The sequence below is a fragment of the Trachypithecus francoisi genome, unplaced genomic scaffold (genome assembly GCF_009764315.1).
Source record: "Trachypithecus francoisi isolate TF-2019V2 unplaced genomic scaffold, Tfra_2.0 Lachesis_group16, whole genome shotgun sequence".
In the NCBI taxonomy this organism is placed as follows: domain Eukaryota; kingdom Metazoa; phylum Chordata; class Mammalia; order Primates; family Cercopithecidae; genus Trachypithecus; species Trachypithecus francoisi.
The window spans coordinates 46997662-47018611 of NW_022681461.1; the positions used below are offsets into that span (position 1 = coordinate 46997662).

General features: G+C 38.9%; 1 long non-coding RNA gene across 1 annotated transcript; it reads right to left on the reverse strand.

Annotated features, from left to right (window-relative positions):
• Positions 1–222: 222 nt before the first annotated feature.
• LOC117099350 lies at positions 223–2219 on the reverse strand. The gene is made up of 3 exons (XR_004443779.1): positions 1442–2219; positions 1021–1128; positions 223–376 (listed from the first exon to the last, which is right to left on the reverse strand). It is a non-coding gene; the product is annotated as an uncharacterized LOC117099350 (long non-coding RNA).
• Positions 2220–20950: the final 18731 nt, after the last annotated feature.

Genomic DNA, 20950 nt, shown 5'->3' on the forward strand with positions numbered 1-20950 from the left:
AGGGAACAGGGACATATACTGTTGAGTCCAGCTCATAGCGTGTGGCTGCCAGCTCACCAAAAGAGATCACATAGTTTGGCCCGGCAAAGGACCAGACCACAGCCAGGGACTGCAGGGGTAGTGAGGAGGGCATGAGGCTGAAACATACCAGCTCCATCTCTGCAGAGCCCAGCAGCAGGATCTGGGAGACGCTGCCGGACAAAGAGTGTTCATTACCTTCCAGCCAAACCGCTCTGTGCTCCTCGGAGCCAGGCTGCTTCTGAGCAAGGCCCTTAACACCCCTTCTTGTTGAGCTGCCTCTCCTCTCCCTGGATCCTCTTGGCTTAGCACCTCTCCAGCCCCTCCCAACTGGACCACTCCTGGGACGGCATGTGCTCTGCATGGAATAACAAGGTGAAATGGACAAGGCTGAATGGCCCTGTGATGGGGAGTGCCTTCAAGCCACGTGACAGAAATGAAACAGGAGCCATAATGGTCATGACTGGAGGAGAATCAGATTCTGGCCTGGCCTGGTTCTGTGAGAGACCTTGAATCATCCTTTCTATAGCATCCCTTAAATGTGGGAAGAGAGAAGGAGAGAGTTAAGTGTGGGTACAGTCATTTTCAGGATGGTTGATCTCTAAATGTATTCTCGGGCAAAAGTTTAGAGAAAAGCTGAATCACTCAGCCCAGAGGAAGCCTGAGGAGGCATAAAGAAGTCTTGGAAATCCCCTGAAAAAAAGCATCAGGTAGAGTTTGATTTTTGTCTTTGTTGTCAATTTTTTGGCTCAGTCACAGTTGCAGCAATATGAGAGGTTCCAGGCAGAAAGGAGCAGCCAGTGATTAGGAGGTGGAATTTTACACGTGGTAAAACCTGGTGTGGAAGCTAGGAAAAGGAGAACAGGCAGGTCTAAGGAAGTGCTCCGGTTGGGGAAATCAGAGGGGAGCACCAGCATGGGCCAGTGGGTCACCGTTCTCAGCAAACAGGGGTGTGAAACTGAGAAAGTGGTTAGGTGTACAAAATCACCTTAGTGTACCAACCTGCAGGCAGGCAACCTCAGCGAGGCTGCTGAAGAGCTTGAGTATTGGAAGGCAAGGCAAGGCAAGGCAAAGCAGTTGCTCCAAGCAGACTCCAGGAAGTTGTAAATGCTGTAGAAAAACAAAGCGGCAAGTCACAGACCCTGCAAGCTTTGATAAACCAGGTGATTGGCAAGAACTAAAAGCTGGAACCTGATGTCAGGTTCAGATTTAAGGAGTGGCTGGGAGTAAGTCCCAAGGTAAGCTAAGCTGCAGACTTTTGGTGGTTCTTCCAAACAGGAAGATCTTGATCCGGAGGCAACTTTCACTCCAGCTAGGAAGCCTCTTAGACAAGATAAGACTATTCCTTTTTTTTTTTTTTTTAGCAAATATGCTATGCAAATAAGTTTTGGGAAATGATGCATTATTCTCCATAACCTCTTACCTGGACTATTGCAGCAGCTTCTTATCTTGTCTCCCTGCATTTGTTCTTCCTTCCTGACAACCCTTTGCTCATACAGCTGCCAAAGCCATTCTTCTAAAACACAAGTCTGGTCATATCTCTCTGTCTAAATCTTTCCACTGGCTGACTATTGTCATAATTTCCGAAAGTGCTTTGGTGAATACAAGTTCTGTGAAAAGCATGTGAGGTAATTAGCCAAAGAAGGGTGTGTAGCCAAATAAGTTTGGAAGTCTACAGGTTATATTCCCTTTCTTAGATATTTCCAGTGGAGAGATGCATTTTAAAGGCTCTGAGAAGTCCCGCAACAACTTGTTGGATGGTAAACGTTTCAACAATTTGTTGAAAGTTATTAAAACCCAATACTTTACAAGCAGTTTTAACCATGGGACACCTTCTTTCTTTTTCTTTTTTTCCCATAAAGTTTATTAACATTGATTGGAAATACTCTGAGAAACACTGAACTATGGTTGGGGGGATCCATCTTGCTTAGCATGAAGTATATACAGGTCTTTTTGATCTGGCCTCTCCCTGTCTGTCTGTGCTGTTCATCTCTCATCAATCTTCTTTTTGGGTTTTATACTCTGGAAAAACAAAACAGACCATTGTTCTCACACATATCACTATGTTTCAAATGTTTATTCTTTTTAACCAAAACATTTTCTTTGCATCTTCCCTAACCTCGATGAGTAAAACGTTTCTTATTCTTCAAAATCCTGTTCAGATGTCACCTCCATAGGAAGCTATCTCTCTGCTTTACAGCAAGAGCCAAAAAGACTTTTTCTGTAAAGAGCCAGATAGTAAGTATTTTAAGCCTTGAGACTCACACAGTCTCTGTTGCAACCTCTCAACTCTGCCATTGTAAAGCTAGAGCAGCTACACACAATCCATACATAAACGGTCATGGCTGTGTTCCAATAAAACTTTATTTATGCACAAAGGCAGCAGGCTTGATTTGGGCATGGCCTATAGATTATTGACCCCTACTTTAAACTTTATACATTTCTTGCTGAGGCAGAAGTTAAGTCTCTAGATGTGAAAAATCCATGGCTTCCAGGTGAGAGCAGTATATGGATGTAGTTAGACTGGACACAGGTTGGTAATACAGGTGAATCTGCCTAATGTAGCATATGACTGCTTAGAGTTATTTTATTTTTAATTAATTAATTAATTTATTTTTGAGACAGTGTCTCACTCTGTCTCCCAGGCTGGAGTGCAGTAGTGCGATGATAGCTCACTGCAGACTTGACCTCCCTGGCTCAAGTGATTCTTCCACCTCAGTCTCCCAAATATCTAGGACTACAGGTGCACACCACCACACCCAGCTAATGTATTTTTTGTGTGTGAATACAGGGTTTTGCCATGTTGTCCAGGCTAATTTCAAACTCCTGGGCTTGAGCGATCCACCTACCTCCACCTCCCAAAGTACTGGGATTACAGGTGTAAGCCACAGCACCTAGCCTAGAGTTGTTATTTTAGATTCTTGTCATCCCAGTTAACTGCAAGAACTGCCTGCGAAAGGTAAGATAAAATTAGAGACTCTTCTGTAATGTTGGTTTAGGAATCAGCCCTTGAAAAATACTGCTAAAGGCAAAAATGTCTGTTGTAAGTTGGCTGAGATACTGTTTTAAGGGAAAAATGATGTCTAAAGTGCTAAGCCTTCATTAGCTGCTTAAGGAGAAACTCTATTCTTCTGAACTGCTGTCTGGAATAAAGTGAACTAGAACTGCTACATTAGCAAGAGAGAAATGTAATGGGCCCAGTGTAACATATTGCCCCATCTGGGCCACAATGCAGGATTGGCTGATGGGGATTATCAGTGTTTGGGGGACAAGAACAGGGGTGAATCAGAAAGCTGGAAGAGAGGTGGATACCTGTCCTGGAATGGAAGTGACCAGAAGGCATGACCAGGAGCTGTTCCTGGGGAAAATAGTAGGTAGGAATCTCCGGTTAAGTAAATGCAGGAGGTGAAATTCATTAGATGTCTGAGATGAAAACCTGACAGGGACAAACAGGCCATGGTAGGGTTTAAACAGAGGGGACTGCAAGGCATTGTATTGGAAGGCTGAATCCCTTTGAATGGCAAGAGTTTCAACTCCACAAAACGCTCCTTTTTGCCTTCTAGTCCTAACTTTCTGTATTGCTTGGTAATGGTGAAAATTGTGAATGGCTAGCCATACATTAAATGCCCAGGCTCCCTGTCCATGGTATCCATGGTATAGAATTATTACAGAGACCTAATTTCCCAGCCTTTCTTGCTCATAGGTGGAGATATGAGAGTAAGTTCAGGCCTGTGGAATATAGGTGGAAATGAATTACATCTCTGCTCGGCCTGACCCATAAAGTCTCCTACTGGCTCCTCCACTCTTTCTCTACTCCATCTACTGACTAGATTTGGGTAACTTCAGATATCATGTGTTAAAGGCAGCAAAGATTCCATAAAACTCAAGTCTCTGATGGATTCTGTGGCACATGAAGTATCTCCTATCCATTCAAACACGTAAAACTACCAACATAAACTTGTATTGTGTTAAGCCATTGAGATTTCAGAGTTTATCTGTTATGGGAGGTAGCATTTACTTGACAAGTACAAGCAGAAAATGAGCAGCACTGTAATAATTAAAGCAGCTCCACTCTATAAAGTAATTCTAGATAAGAACACGGAGTCCACTGAACCAGAAAACATAAGGAAGACACGTTTCCAAAGATGCCATTGTTTCCAATTTTTAATAAGTGTCACTTCCCTTAACAAATCACGTTTCTAGAAATAAATTTTTATGTGTGTCACCATCTCTATTTTCAAATGAATCAACTGAAATATGACACTTCTTCTAGAAGCTTTAGGAAAGAAACACCCAGAGGAATAAAAGTTTTAAAAAATGTGAAACCAAACAAACATGAGGAACATAGATGCCTCATTGTTCAAACCTAAAAAATGAAGTTAAGCCATTTATTTCCATGTAGAAGATATCAGGAATAAGCCATTTAAACAATATGAGAACACAATTAGCCAGACCAATTATATTGTCTAAGGGGCCGTTATCAGCAGGTTGATATAGAAAACTACTCATGGTGAAACTCATTTGAAAAGTAATTTAAATTTTTTTATTAAAAAGTTTTGGCCGGGTGCGGTGGCTCAAGCCTGTAATCCCAGCACTTTGGGAGGCCGAGACGGGCGGATCACGAGGTCAGGAGATCGAGACCATCCTGGCTAACACGGTGAAACCCCGTCTCTACTAAAAAAATACAAAAAACTAGCCGGGCGAGGTGGCGGGCGCCTGTAGTCCCAGCTACTCGGGAGGCTGAGGCAGGAGAATGGCATAAACCCGGGAGGCGGAGCTTGCAGTGAGCTGAGATCCGGCCACTGCACTCCAGTCCGGGCGACAGAGCAAGACTCCGTCTCAAAAAAAAAAATAAAAAAAAAATAAAAAAAATAAAAAAATAAAAAGTTTCATCTCTATTTTTTCTTCATAAAGGGATCATTAGAACAGCGTGATTCTTGAGGAAAGGTTTTCCTAGGTGAGGTTATGTTTGTATCTTTATCATGAAGAAGAAGAACAGAATTGTTCATAGACAATCTATGTGATATAAAATTCAGTTTGATCATTAAAGACAAGCTGTTCAGTTATAAATAATCAATCATAGCTTATTAGGCCACTCTGGATAAACACAACTTTGAAATGTCAATTCAATAGGTTTCCTAACATATCCATTATTATAATGACACTAAAAATTATGATCATTTTCCAGGATTGAAACAGTGTAGTGTGTTAGTTAAGAATATAATCACTTTTGTTCCTCAGGACACCTTTACAGAAGCGAAAAGGCAAAAGAGAGTAATAAATGATAATTACGGCAAAGGATTATTTAGGATATATATTTTCTTCTTTTCTTTTTTTTTGAGATGGAGTTTCACTCTTATTGTCCAGTTTCACTCTTATTGTCCACCACTCTTATTATGCAGTGGTGTGATCTCAGCTCACTGAAACCTCTGCCTCCCGAGTTCAAGTGATTCTCCTGCCTCAGCCTCCTGAATAGCTGGGATTACGGGTGCACACCACCACGCCCAGCTAATTTTTTTGTATTTTTACTAGAGACAGGGTTTCACCATGTTGGCCAGGCTTGTCTTGAACTCCTGACCTCAGGTGATCCACCTGCCTCAGCCTCCCAAAGTGCCAGTATTACAGGCATGAGCCACCGTGCCCAGCCAGGATATATATTTTCTAACAAAGGATTTGTGACAAACGATTTATTTAGGATATATAAAGACTTTTAAAACTCAGTGAACGAAAAATGAACAACCCAGTAGAAAAATGGTCAAAAGAAACCGGGTGCAGTGGCTCGTGCCTGTAATCCCAGCACTTTTGGAAGCCGAGGTGGGCAGATCACGAGGTCAGGAGATTGAGACCATCCTGGCTAACATGGTGAAACCCTGTCTCTACTAAATATACAAAAACAAAATCAGACGGATGTAGTGGTAGGTGCCTGTAGTACCAGATACTCGGGAGGCTGAGGCGGTAGAATGGCGTGAACCCAGGAGGTGGAGCTTGCAGTGAGCCGAGATCGGCCATTGCACTACAACCTGGGTGACAAAGCGAGACTCTGTCTCAAAAAAAAAAAAAAAGAAAGATAAGTGGACAAAAGATTAAAACAAGGCTGGGTGCAGCGGCTCATGCCTATAATCCCAGCATTTTGGGAGGCCGAGGGTGGGAGGATCACTTGTGTCTAGGAGTTCAAGATCAGGCTGGGCAGCACAGGGAGACCCTGTCTCCACAAAAAAAACCCACAAAAATTAGCTGGACATGGTGGTGCGTGCCTGTAAGTTGGTGAGGCTGGAGGATTGCTTGTGCCTGGGAGGTCAGCTCCTTGGAAGGCTGAGGTGGGAGGATTGCTTGTGTCTGGGAGGCTGAGGTAGGAGGATTGCTTGTGCCTGGGAGGTCAAGGCTGCAGTGAGCCATGATTGTACCACTGCATTGAGCCCAGGTGATGGAGTGAGACCCTGTCTTAAAAACAAAACAAAGTGATTTTAACGTTGCTAGTTATCAGAGAGATGTAAACCTAAATCACAATATTATTATGCATCTAGTAGAATGACCAAAAATAAAAAGGCAAACAATACCAAGTGTTGGTGAGGATGTGAAACAACTGGAACTCTCATATGCTGCTGGTAAAAGGGTAAATTTGTATGAACACTTTGAAACCAATTTGGTGTTTTCTAATAACGGGAACATACACATGCCCTATGACCCAGCAATCATACTTTGAGACATATGTAATATGCTCAACAGAAAAATGTACATATGTGCACCAAAATACATGAATAAGAATATTTATGGTAGAATTATTTTTCATAGCCCCAAACTGGAAACTACTCAAATTTTCCTCAACAGTAGAATGAATTGTGGTCTAGTCATATATTACAATACTATACAACACTAACAATAATATGGCTAATTCTTTACACATGGCAGGTTAACTTTTATAATCATAATGTTGAGTGAAAGAAGCCAGACCCAGAAGAAAAAATACTGTGTAATTCAATTTATTAAAAAAAATGAAATTAACCTGTGGTGTTAGGAGTCAGGATAGGACTTTTTTTCTGGGGGGGGGGGGCAAAAACTAGCAAGGGCACAAACGGGGTTCTGGGGGCTGTCATGCTCCATTTCTTAATCTGGGTGCCAAGTGGACTTACTTTATGAAATTTATGAAAATTAGCCCCACACTTATAATTTGTGCATGTTTCTCCATGTTGATTAGAAAAGGAGGAAAGAGTGTAGACTCTGGTGTCAAATTGCCTGGTTTCATATTATAGCTTTACTCCTTACTAGTCAATGTCCTTGGGAAATTTATTTTACCTTTCTTTGTCTCAGGTTACTCATCTGTGAAATGGGGATTATATGATTACCTTCCTTTTAGACTATTAGGAGGATAAATGTGACCATGCACCCAAAGCTCATAGAAAAGTATTGGGCACGTGTTTAGCATGCAATAAGTGTCAATTGTTGTAATAATTATCATTAACTCTTAAGAAGACTGGTTGATAAATACTATCTTACAATGTCACTTGTTCCAAGGTAAGAATAATTAGAATAACACAGAAAACCATTCAACACTTTTATTTTGCCTTATTGTTTTTTAACTCCTTGACCTTCAAAAATAGGGAGTTTCTCAAAACTAACATGGACAACTCCCAAAGCAAAAAGAAAATTCATTTGAAAACTATGGTGTAGTCTCAACTAATATAAATATTATTGCCACAAAGGACATCTGTAAGTAGGTAAAGTGCCTGAGAAGAAAAAAGAGATCAGGTTTCAATTATGTAAGGCATGTATTCTTATTTTAAAAGGGTCAGTAATACAATGCTCAGACCTCAAGATGGAAGGAATTAGTCAATTTATCCTTATGTGCAATGGGGCATGGTTTTTTATTATGTAGATTTTAAAATTCATTAATAACATTTAAAATTTTTACCCTTCTGGTATACTGTTTTGTTTTACATCAGTAGATAATCTAATATTTATAAGATCTCTACTATATTTTTGTATTAACCCCTCATCTCATTTATACCCAAATTCATCCTGTGTTTGCTTTTATATAAAAAATTGGTTCAGAAAATTCAAACCCCAAACACCAATATTAGGTTAGGAAATTCAGACCACAACTTGGGCTTTTTGTAATATTAGTACTTGATTTAGAGCTTTTGAAATACTGGTGTCCATATTTAAAATTAGGAAATTTAGTGTTATATTTCTATACTAACCATGAGAAACTTAGAGTAAAAAAATCTCTTAGGCTTTGTGTACTTCCATCTTCCATCATTTGCACTGTGTGATAACTGTTTGCTTCAAGAGTTTATAGTCTGTTACTGCTTTTCACTTTCTGTCAATTTTCATTTTCTAAGTGGAAAACCTCAAGAGGAAGGGATCATGTCTGTATTGTCAATTATTATATTACCAGTGGTTAGAACAGTGCCTGGAACATAGTAAGTGTTGAGTAGATATTTCTGGTAAAAGTGAATTAGTGTGAGAATGGGAACTGTTCGGCCAAAATTCTTAAACAGCACATGGCTCAAAAATAATAAATTGAAAATATAAAACGAAAATAATCAGGATTTTGAGTTAAGATTGATTTGTATAGTCTGGTGCTTTAATCGTAGGAAAAACAAGGAAATTGCTTCAAACAGTTCACAGATGTGGGATTTTCTTCATACTCAGATCTCTTTAATGTGACCCGAATGAGAGACTTGATTGAAATAATCCACCAAAGGACCTTGGCTCACCATAGAGAAGCGTGAAGGGCACCATTTGTCTTCTATTCCAAGTCTGGAGGTGTTACTGTGGACAGACATAGGAAGGATGGCTTCACAAAGAGTGGTTCCCCAGGGTTGGCTGTGACAGTGTGGGGCAGGGGTGGCCAGGAGGCCCTCAGTGAGGCTCCTTCAGAACTGTCTGTCACTTCCCATGGCAAGAAAATGTGGGCATGCTCACCAGAAGGATATTCTCAACAAGTGCTATAATAAAAGGATTTTTTTGGAAATTATAATGTCTTAATATTATCCAATTCTGGGATATTGTGTCTAATCAAGGATTTCCGGTAGATTTTAAAAGATAATTTTGGAATTACATGATCACAGTGTTTCTGGTGTCCCAGGTAGTCCTAGTTTTTCCAACAGCATAACAAAACTACTTATGACCATCCAGGTCCTCTTTTCTCTTTCCCCATTTCCCACTCCACTTTATTTATCCTTTTTCCCTGGTACTTGTCTTGCCCTTCTCTCTATTATTTTTATTGAGGCATAAAACACATAACATAAAACTCGTCCTCCCAACAATTTCCAAGTGTATAGTACAATAGTCAGCCTCATGCACTGTGTTGTATAGCAGATCCCCAAAGTCCCCCATCCGGTGGAACTGAAATTCTGTTTCCACCAAACAGCTCCTCTCTCCTCCCCAGCCCCTGGCAACTACCAACATCTTTTTTGTGGGAAGTAAGAACAAGAAAAATTGTGTAACTAGCAATGAATTTTTAAAATTCTTTTTTTCTTTTTTGAGATGGAGTTTCGCTCTTGTTACCCAGGCTGGAGTGCAATGGCATGATCTCAGCTCACTGCAACCTCTGCCCCCTGGGTTCAAGCAATTTTCCTGCCTCAGCCTCCCAAGTAGCTGGGATTACAGGTGCCCACCATCACACCCGGCTAATTTTTTGTATTTTTAGTAGAGAGAGGGTTTCACCATGTTGGCCAGGCTGATCTCGAACTCCTAATGTCAGGTGATCTACTCACCTTGGCCTTCCAAAGTGCTGGGATTACAGGCGTGAGCCACCATGCCTGGCCTAAAATTCTTGATACATTTTCTCAATTATAAACATAATATCTGCTGGTTTTGATAGTTCAAATAATACAGATGTATGTAAAGAAATGTTAATAATCTGTCTTATACCCCTCTCATCTAAGCCCCTTGAAACAAACTCAGTTAACAGCTTAATATGTAAATATCTTTCATATATTTCTCTCTGTTCATAGAAAAAATGTTTATTAAATATATAGGGGCTTTCCTATTTCTTAAAAAAAGAAACAATCCTATTTACATTTCTCTGCAACATTTTTTCATTTAATATAAGATGAAAATTTTTCCAGGTTGATATACAAGACTGTAAGTTAATATTTTCATAGACATGTAATACTACAAGTATGAATGTATTGTGATTTATTCAACTATTCACCTATTAATAGATATCCAGGTTGGTACCAGATTTTTGGTCACTGCTAATGATGCCATAATAACTGCACAGACACACCCATGCCACACACACCCAGCTTCATGTATTAGTCCTTTCAGTGTTTCAAGATAGATTCCCAATGTGACATTGCTGGATCAAAAGTTGCGCACACTTTGAATTTAATAGATCGTGTTAGGTTACCTTGCAGAAGGCTGCAGCAGTTCACAAACACATCAGCAATTCATAAAAGTGTTGCTAATTATTAAAGGACAAGAAATGAAAAAAATTAGCCAGGCATGGTGGTACATGCCTGTAGTCCCAGTGCTTCAGGAGGCTGAGGAGAGAGGATCACTTGAGCTTAAGAGGTGGAAGCTGCAGTGAGCCATGATCGTGCCGCTGCACTCCAGCTTGGGTGACAAACCGAAACACTGTCTCAAAAAAAAAAAAGAAACAAAAAGTAAAAAAAAGATATACCACTATTATTCATGGTTAAATTGTAAAATGTATATGCAAAAGAATTTATAATACAAATGTACCATTAAAGGAGTTATTATTTTCTGAACTGTGTGCTCCCACCCAACTTGAAAAATAGTTCAGAATCTAAATGAGCTTCAGCACCATCTCCCATCTTCCCTGATGGAGTTAACACTACTATGATTTGTTTTCTTTTCTCTTACACTTCTTCATACATTTTACCATACGTCTATGTAATCTGTGCCTGGTATATCATTTAGTTTTGCACATTTTGAGTTTTTTTTTTTTTTTTTGAGACGGAGTCTCGCTCTGTGGCCCGGTCTGGAGTGCAGAGGCCGGATCTCAGCTCACTGCAAGCTCCGCCTCCCGGGTTCACGCCATTCTCCTGCCTCAGCCTCCTGAGTAGCTGGGACTACAGGCGCCCGCCACCTCGCCCGGCTAGCTTTTTTTTTTGTATTTTTTAGTAGAGACGGGGTTTCACCGTGTTAGCCAGGATGGTCTCGATTTCCTGACCTCGTGATCCGCCCGTCTCGGCCTCCCAAAGTGCTGAGATTACAAGCTTGAGCCACCGCGCCCAGCCCATTTTGAGTTTTATACACATGAAATAATTTTGTTTGCATTCTGTGACTTGCTCATTCTACCTGATGTTATCTTTGTGGTATTCATTCATGCAATGTGTGTAACTATGGTTCATGGGTTTTCACTGTTTCATTATGTATGAATGCAACCTATCTCAAATTGGTGGACATTTGGGATGTTTATATATTTTTGCTATTGCAAACAGTGGCACCACACACATTTTTGCCTATTTCCTGGTACTCATGTCCAAAAAGTTTTCTATGGCAATAGTTCTCAAACTTTTTGGTCTCAGGGACACTTTATACATTTAACAATTATTAAAGATTCCAAAGAGCTTTTATTTATGTCAGTTTATTAGGTCGGCACAAGTAATTGCGGTTTTTTGCCATTACCTTTAATTTAAAAAATATTTATTAATTCATATTAATTCATTAAAAACATAACCACATAACATGTGAGCATAAATATTTGTAATTTAAAAGCAATCTATATTTTCCAAAATAAAAATACTTAATGAGAAGAGAGGCATTGTTACATGTTTTTGTAAATCTTTTTAATGTCTGGCTTAATTGAAGACAGCTGGCTTCTGTTATCAGCTTCTGCATCAGTCTTTTGTTGTTTTGGTTGAGGTGTAGGGAGAAAATCTGATCTCACACAGATACGAAATTGGAAAAGGGAGTAACGAGGAACATTTGAATAGCCTTTCCAGATAAGTGTGGATATTCTTGTCTGACCAAAACTTGACAAATGGTAACTTCTTAAAGGCTAGATACATTATAGAACTTGAAATCATATGAATATTTATACTCTTTTTTTTTTTTTTTTGAGACGGAGTCTCACTCTGTTGCCGGGGCTGGAGTGCAGTGGCCGGATCTCAGCTCACTGCAAGCTCCGCCTCCCGGGTTCACGCCATTCTCCTGCCTCAGCCTCCCGAGTAGCTGGGACTACAGGCGCCCGCCACCTCGCCCGGCTAGTTTTTTTGTATTTTTTTAGTAGAGACGGGGTTTCACAGTGTTCGCCAGGATGGTCTCGATCTCCTGACCTCGTGATCCGCCTGTCTCGGCCTCCCAAAGTGCTGGGATTACAGGCTTGAGCCACCGCACTCTTTTATGTTAAAATCCATTGATCTGTCTTGTACTTTGAATGAACATTTTGCCCTTGCTTGATTTTGTAACATCTTATGTTGGTCAAAATATTGGTTAACTGAGTAGTTATGCAAGTCTTCTCAAGGTTGATGTAATTCATTATACAATATCAAAAACCACATTTATTAATGTTATTACCAATCTCAATAGCAGAGCCAGGACTGGGGGGAGGCAAACGAAGGTGCAGAATTAAGGAGGAACACACTCTCAGGGTCGTTTAAGTACTAACCCTGTGCTTGCGTGACCCTGTAAGTGATGCCTCCTTTAGAATGACCTTCCTCCCCAAGAGTGAAACATCTTTAAATTTTGTGCCTAGGCATCTCTCTTGCTTTACTCCTGGTCCTGGCCCCGCTCAGCAGAAAAGTCTTTAAGAATGGGGAAGCTGTCATGGTCAAAGTGGTACACATTTCCAAAATTATAAAATTTTCTTAAATACTTGAATATTATTATTGACAACAAATAGTTGTTTACCTTTAAATGACAGGCTCACTTTGTCCATTTTTGAGGAAATGTCTTCTAAATACTCAAATATGAAGATAATAGTTTGTCTGTGAGTCACACTTTCAAGAAAAAATGGTGTTCTATAAAAAAAAAGTGGCTAGTTCAGCTTGCAACTCAAATAATTTCACAAGTATTTTTTCTGGAGATGATTGTCATGCTTCTTATTTATACACATGCTAAGAAAGTGTTTTATGCATATTTTCCATCTTGTCACACGACTATTTAAAAAGATCTACTCAAAGGTCAAGTTTAAAAACAATAATATTTACTTCTTCATCAAGGGTATTCTTAAGTGAAATTGCCTTTGGTTTTTAACCTGGTGTGAATACAAGAACTGCTAGTACAATTTCATGCCACAGCAAATGTCAGCATAGTTGCTCCAGGCTAGATGAAGGGATTTTAAAAATTATTTGACACTTTGGGTATTTCATCACAACCGGTCTCTACTTCCTAGCATGCACTTAAAATAAGATGTTCAATGTTTAGTTGGTGCCGATACTGGACAGATACAAGCAAAACAGTCACATTTGTAGATTCATCCATTTATATGACAAAAGTACAATTTGACAAAGAGTAACTCGGTCTTCATATTTCTAACTGAATCATTAATTCAATGAGTTACTGTTTCAGGAGAAGGTGGCAGTGTCATGAATCAATTTACAACTTTTCATCCAGCAGGCATTCAGCAATTCAACTGTTCCAGGTTTTATTGGTTTTCAGTCATTGTGTGGACTCCAGCTCATGTCCTATGATGACTTTCCCTGTAAGATATCTCGGGCTTTTTCATTTCTGGTTCAAAAAGCTTTGGCAAACAATTTTTGGCTTTCAAAGTGTTCCATTTATTTTTCTTTCACTCTGATCGATTGTTCTTAAAATGAGGCTGCAACCAGCTGGGCGTGGTGACTCACACCTGTAATCCCAGCACTTTGGGAGGCCAAGGCGGGCGGATCATGAGGTAAGGAGATGGAGACCATCCTGGCTAACACTGGGAAACTCCATCTCTACTAAAAATGCAGAAAAATTAGCTGGGTGTGGTGACGGGCGCCTGTAGTCCCAGCTACTGGGGAGGTTGAGGCAGGAGAATGGTGTGAACCTGGAAGGCGGAGCTTGCAGTGAGCCAAGATAGTGCCACTGCACTCCAGCCTGGGTGACAGAGGGAGACTCCATTTCAAAAAAAAATAGGCTGCAACCTAACTTGCACCAAAATAGTATTTTAAAATATTCTGTTGCCTAATACATAAAAAGGTAAACAATTATCACCTGTACAGTGGAGGGAAGGGAAGATAGCTTCATTATATATATTTTTTCTTTTTTATTTATTTATTTATTTTTTGCAGTTTCTCTGTTTCTTTGCTGTAGATACTCTCCTTTCTATGAGTAAGACCAGCTCTCTGATATGACAGTCTCATATTTTTCAGCATTTCAAGTCATAGATGGTGCAAATGTGGATTGAATAAACAAGTCCTTTAATTTCTGTTTTTAAAAAAATGCTTGTAAAATACACATAACGTAAAATTTGCCATCTGAACCATTTTTAAGCATTTGCTTTAGTAGCATTAAGTAAATTCACATTGTTGTGCAACCATCACCACCATCTGTTTTCAAAACTCTTTTCATTTTGCAAAACTGAAACCTGTTAAGCAATAATTTCCCACTCTCCTCCTCCCAGCCCATAGCAAACCAACATTCCACTTTGTCTCTATGAATTTGACTACTGTAGGTATTTCATAAGTGGAATTATACAGTATTTGTGCTTTTGTGATTGGCTTATTTTACTTAGCATAATATCCTTGAGGTTCATCAATGTTATCACACGTGTCAGATCTTTTCTTTTTAAAGCAGAATAGTCTTCCATTGTATGTATATACTGCATTTGTTTGTCCATTTATCTGTCAATGGACATTTTGGTTGCTTCTGTCTTTTGACCATCATGAATAATGTTGCCATGAACGTAGATGTAGAAGTATCTCCTTGAGCTCCTGCTTTCAATTCTTTTTTTTTTTTTTTTTTTGAGACGGAGTCTCGCTGTCACCCAGGCTGGAGTGCAGTGGTACGATCTCTGCTCACTGCAATCTCTGCCTCCCGGGTTCACACCATTCTCCTGCCTCAGCCTCCTGAGAAGCTGGGACTACGGGCACCTGCCACAACGCCTGGCTAATTTTTTTTGTATTTTTAGTAGAGACGGGGTTTCACTGTGTTAGCCAGGATGGTCTCGATCTCCTGACCTCGTGATCCACCCTCCTTGGCCTCTCAAAGTGCTGGGATTACAGGCGTGAGCCACCGTGCCCAGCCTCCTGCTTTCAGTTCTTTTGGGCATATACCCTGAAGTGGGATTGCTACCTCAAATGGTATTCATATTTTTAGGTTTTTGAGAAACCACCATACTGTTTTCTGTAGTAGCTGCAATAATTTACATTCTCAGCAGCGATGCGCAGAGATCAGTCTCTTCATACCATTGCCAACATTGGTTCTTTTTTTTTCTTTTTCTTTTGATAGTAACCATCCTAATGGATGTGGTGTAGTATCTCATTGTGGTTTTGATTATCATTTTCCTGATGATTGGTGATTTTGAGTGTCCAAGTGCTTGTTGGTCTGTCTACTTTGGAGAAATATCTGTTCAATTCCTTTCAATTGGACAGGTATTGAAATTGACAATTTTTAAGTGACAATGAAAAACATCACTTTTTAAACTGGATTGTTTATTATTGTTGACTAATTTCCCTTTTTAAATCCAGTGATCCATTATAAGTATTGTAACATTTGGAAATACTAACACTTTCACATAAAATTAAAACCTATAAAAAAAGCTTTCAACAACAATTTTACATGCTTTTATGAAACAAGACAACAAAATATCCTTATTCTTATTGTGTGTCTGCATAGGCACTAGAATAATTTTGGAATTTAAAAATAACAATTTATTGGATGATAGAGGATAAAAGGTTTTAGAGATTATAGCAGATATAACTGAAGCTAGATGGTAAGAGTGCAGTAGAATTTTGGGTATGAAATTCAGTTAATCTCTGAAACTCTACACTTTATATCCTGACTGGCTACATTAGAAAAATTAGAGGACACATAAATATCCAAGCACAAATTCCATTAGTTGTGAGAGCAGGCATGTTTTTACATATCATGAAGCCACTCAAAACACCAATGTACATTCATGAGAAAATGGCAGTGAAAAATATAATATTATTATAAAAATAGTTCTGACCTTAAACACCCCCTAAAAGCGACTTAGTGACCTTCAGGTTTCCCTGGAACACATCATGAGAACCACCTTTCTTTTTTTTCTTTTTTTTTTTTTGAGATGGAGTCTCACTCTATCACCCAGGCTGGAGGGCAGTGGCACGATCTTGGCTCACTGCAAGTTCCGCCTTCTGGCTTCACGCCATTCTCCTGCCTCAGTCTCCCAAGTAACTGGGACTACAGGTGCCCGTCACCACGCCCGGCTAACTTTTTTTTGTGTTTTTAGTAGAGACAGGGTTTCACCATGTTAGCCAGGATGGTCTTGATCTCCTGACCTTGTGATCTGCCTACCTCGGCCTCACAAAGTTTGGGATTACAGACATGAGCCACCGCACCTGGCTGAGAACCACTTTTCTAGGTTATCTACCTAGGAATGGAATTTCTTTGTTGTTATGTTATATACTTCTTCAGCATCATTACAAAATGCCAACGTTTTTCCAAAGTTGTTTCCAAAGTTGTTTTACCAATTTATAATCTGAAGAACAGCATAATATTGTTTATAGTTGCTTATATTGCTGTTTTGTGTTATTCTCTGTTAGTCTGAGTCCTCTTAGAAGCATATGTCAAGACAAGATTATAAATTCAAGATATATTGGGTAACATCTGTGAAACATAATGGAGAAGAAACAGGGGAAAGCGGGGAGAACTTCTGCACCATGATGCGGGTCTGGCACCTCAGAAGGAGAGTGGGAAGGAAAGAGGATTGAGTAGAAAAAGCCTTAAATGTCAGCACCATTTTAAGAAAGCTTCAGCAAGACTATTGGGTAATCCTTGAGCCAGTGACCATTTAAGAATTCTGCACATCACAGAAATGAACTTGCATTAGTGCCTTCATGGTGCTTTTAATCATCGGCTGGCTGCCACCTGGGAAATTGGCCTTTGTGGATCCAGAGGGTCACCAATTGGCATCATGAGTCATTTATGCTCCCCACAGATGAGATCTGACCATTTCATGGCCTCCAACCCTTGGTCAAGTTGAGGATCAGATTATATGATATTGTCTATTTGCACTTCATATTCTATACATTTCCTATGCATTTTCTTTTCCCAGATTTCTATTAGATTGACTTTTTACTTTTAAATTCATAAGGGCTTTGTTTATGTATAAAAACACAAACTCCATATTTTGTCATATATACCACAAATATTTTCTCTCAGCTTACCATTTATCTTTAGATTTTGTATGTGTGATGTATTTTTTTGTTTTATAACTTCTTAGCATTTTGAGCTGTTTAAAAATGTTTCCCCAACTTTTCCCCCTAACTCATGCATTATACAAAATATTCTCTTAAAGTTTCTTCTAATGTCTTACAGTTTTGTTTACATTTATATCTGTAATTCATTTGGATTTTTTTTTTTTTTTTTGGTGTATGTATACCCAATAAAGTAGGAGCTTGAATTTGTTTTCTTCTAGCTGGATAGCCAGTATATGAGTATTATTTGTTAAAATATCACTCTTTTCCCATGGTATTGGAATGCCATCTTTATTCTGGTTAAACTGTGATTCCCTAGGAACATGTAATTTTGATATCCTTTAGTACAAATATTCACTTCAGCGCCTGGAAGAGAACAAAACATTCAGCTCTTTCTGAGAAAACAAATGACACTAGGTTGATACTTGTGTGGAGCAAGTGCCAATTCAAGTGTTAGTATAAGATTACTAGGCTTACTATAGGTACTGTTTCTTTTTTTTTTTTTTTTTTTTTACAGAGAAAGGGAAAAGAAAGTAAAAGTTCTGCCTCCAAGTGGTGTAACAGTGATGATTTTAATGTTAAATTTGACTATATGGTTTTTTAGAAAAGAAGGGAAGAATTGTAGCCAAAATATATGGGATGATATAAGTTCTTGGCTCAAGAAAGTTTTTAACGTGTTTGCTACTTCAAAAATGTAAATATTCTAATAATTAGTTTATGAAAAATTAGATAACTATAGTAATATATAAATTCCCTCCTTATTGAAACAATGATCTGAGTTCTGATTGTGAGTCTATTATTTACTAGTCATATAACTTTATGCAAATGTTAGCTTTTTTTTTTTTGAGATGGAATCTTGTTCTGTTGCCAGACTGGAGTGCAGTGGCATGATCTCGACTCACTGCAACCTCCACCTCCCAGGTTCAAGCGATTCTCCTGCTTCAGCCTTCCAAGTGACTGGGACTGTAGATGTGCACCACCACACCCAGTTAATTTTTGTATTTTTAGTAGAGATGGGGTTTCACCATGTTGGCCAGGATGGTCTTGATCTCTTGACCTCGTGATCCACCCACCTTGGCCTCCCAAAGTGCTGGGATTACAGGCGTGAGCCACTGCTCCTGGCCAAATTTTAGCTTTTCTAAAACTCAAATTTGAATAGTCAATTGTGATGAATGTTAATTGTAATGTCATCAATAAAACCTCCCTTTGCTAAATCTTTTGATTGTAAGTGCTTAGATAATATACTTAATCATGCCATTTATAAATTCTTAGACTTCTGAGCCAATAATGAGTTAACTATGTTACCTCTTACATCAATCTGCAGAAGCAAGTAAATGCTGACAACACTACCTACCCAATACTAATTTTGGATATTAGTCTCTAAATGTTTTCCCCAAATTTTGGCTGTTACTGGAGAAGCAATTGTCTCACAAGTGGAATGATCACTCTTGAAAGCAATGCACACTTAATTAACTGAGTATGAAGGAGCAACCTTTTCAAGGAAATCCCTAGGGATGGGTTATTTTCCTAACAAGTAGAGATCAGGTAATGGTGGTTTCTCAACTGACTGGGAGACACTTGGCCAAACGAAAACTTGGAAGTTGCGGTTTGCAAGGGTGTGTGCAAATCTCAGCATAATAGGTCCTCATCTGGGTATCTGAACATAGCACAACTACCAATATAATTGGTGGGTGAAAATACAAAGATATATATCTTAGCAACAAACAGGAGCTTGGGGAAAATCAGGCTAAACCCTGAAATGGCACAACCCTGAATGTTGATGTCATTCCTAAAAAACGTTTTAGTATTCTCTTTAAAGCTACACACAAATGCTGCCTGAAAGTTTCATGAATGCAACTCTCTCTCATGTGTTCCTGGCCTGTTATTGAACTAATGCCACAGCTTAGGAGCCTAAGTACCTTTGAATGTTTGAAGAAAATAGGGATTTTCTAGTATTAGAAAGGAGAACTTAGCCCTTTGAAAGTGGTAATGACTATCATTTCAAACTTAATTATTTCCATGCTTTATTCACTGTTAATTTTCAATCCAAATCATGCCATGGTAAATGGAGAACAAAATTCAAAATCAGACTCTTTTTTTTTTTTTTTTTTTTTAGGGCTATCTGTTTTGGGGATCTAGCACAAAGTGATATTTACATGTTGTATTATGCCGGTGACATACATTGTCTCACAGGGATCATTTTTCCTGGCTATTCTTTGCATTTTTGGTGTTTCTTATAAAATTTTTCAAGTAAAGATCATTTATGTATGGAAACTTGACTTTATTTACATAGCCGCCTCAATTTTAGGTAGAGTAAATGTATATTTCTGCCAATCAAAACATTCTCTTCTCATCACTTAAATACTTCTCAATTTTCTATAAGCAGCTTCATATGTACCCTTACTTTGTGATTTAGCAAAATTTGCACATAGCAATTAGACCTGACAGGCCATATTTATATAATAAAGTGTTACTTAGCACTTACAATAATACCAGAGAGTAGGAGAGAGGAGTGTTAAACTAACCTCTGAAAAAATGGGGTTGGCAAAATATTTGGAAATTTTATTGTTAATATATTTGGCTGATTCAATATTTGTAATAGAGGTTCCATTTGAGCTCCTATTTTTCCTGCACTTTAAGGAAAGCACAAAGAACTCCAGGCATTCTCACCTCTGTTGGAATTTTATTGAGAGGACTCCCTGAAGTCAGGAAGGGTCAATGCCCCCTGTTCTGTACCATTCAGAGGACTATGCACAGAGATTAGTCAATATGTTTTCTCCTTTACTCCATATCTGCTTTCAATCACCACCTCTGTTTTTAACATGGAAAATTTTTTGTCTGACCTTAGAAAAGAAGACTGACTCAAGTGTGGACAGTCGTTCTTCCACAGGTTTATTAATCCCAGACTAGAGAGTATTCTGGGCCCTGAGGTTATATGTTATATGAAGTTATATGCCCATGAGGGTATATGTTGTAATTGACATAAAGAAGGGCTTTCTATCTCTTGTCCTAAGGCTTTTTTCTCTTAGTGAAGTACCCCTTTCAAAGGAGATATAATTCTGAATCCTCTAAAGCCTTGCAAAATAATATGTTTCTACTAAAGTATTTTTTAAAGATTCTGCAAAGGGACAGAATTACATCTCACAGCACCAAGTAAAGTAAAACTTCCTAAAAATTTGTATTACATTGTTGTCTCCTTAAAGGTTCATTGTCTTAGAGGTAGCTTGTTAGCTCTTTTCCATATCTTTCTCAAAACTCTGGCTAGTACATAGTCTCTGTTGACTCTCTTTGTAGATTTTTCCTTCCTGGGGTGGCTTAATGACCTTTCCTATGTGTATTACTCTGCATATCTACTCCCTGCTTCTAGTGGCTTCAATTCTGCAGCTCTACCCATTACTACAGTTATTAAAATAGAGGCCCCAGCCCTGTCCTGTCGCGTGTCAAACAACAAAGAATATTTTTTTCTTGGTAGCAGAAAGTGGGCAAATGATCTATATTAATAGTTTTGTCCTTGTCATATATGTTGCTGGATGTGTGTGTGTGTGTGTGTGTGTGTGTGTATATATATATATATATATATATATATAGTGAAGCCCACAGTAGATGCCTCCTGGAAGATGACCTCTTATGTA